Below are 561 nucleotides of genomic sequence, written 5' to 3' on the forward strand. Positions count from 1 at the left end.
CCGGGTGTGGTAGCGCATGCCTGTAATTCCGGCTACTTGGAAGGCTAAGGCGGAAGGATCGCCAGAGCCCAGCAGGTCGAGGCTCCAGTGGCCGGAAGCGGCCACTGCACTCCAGTCTGGGCGACAGAGTGAGACTCCAACTTAAAAAAAATAAAATAAAATAAAAAATAAAGTCTCTTTGGGGCAGCCAAAAAGAAAGAGGAAGTCACTCACAAGGGTGGGGAGTAAAGCTACCCTGCCCCTCCAGTACCCCCAGAACTTAACCCCCAGTTAAGCCAGAAGATAGTGAGGGAAAGTCAACAAGATTCTCAGTGGGAGTCAAGGATGTTATATGTAGCTAACCTATTCTTATCATGTAGACATAATATATTATATTTATTGCAATTTTTGTCAAACAAGAATACAGGAAAAATATTTCCATTGATTTTTTTTGTTCAGAAAATGGCTGAAGTATATTTGTAGAAGAAACCAAAGGCATTTGGATACAGAAGGAAAGAAAAAAACAATAACAACCAATTAAATTTGGGGAAAATACAGCCAAAAAAAAAAAAAGTTGTGAGT

This window comes from Carlito syrichta, unplaced genomic scaffold (genome assembly GCF_000164805.1).
Source record: "Carlito syrichta isolate Samal-C Ts95f unplaced genomic scaffold, Tarsius_syrichta-2.0.1 Scaffold171141, whole genome shotgun sequence".
Classification (NCBI taxonomy): domain Eukaryota; kingdom Metazoa; phylum Chordata; class Mammalia; order Primates; family Tarsiidae; genus Carlito; species Carlito syrichta.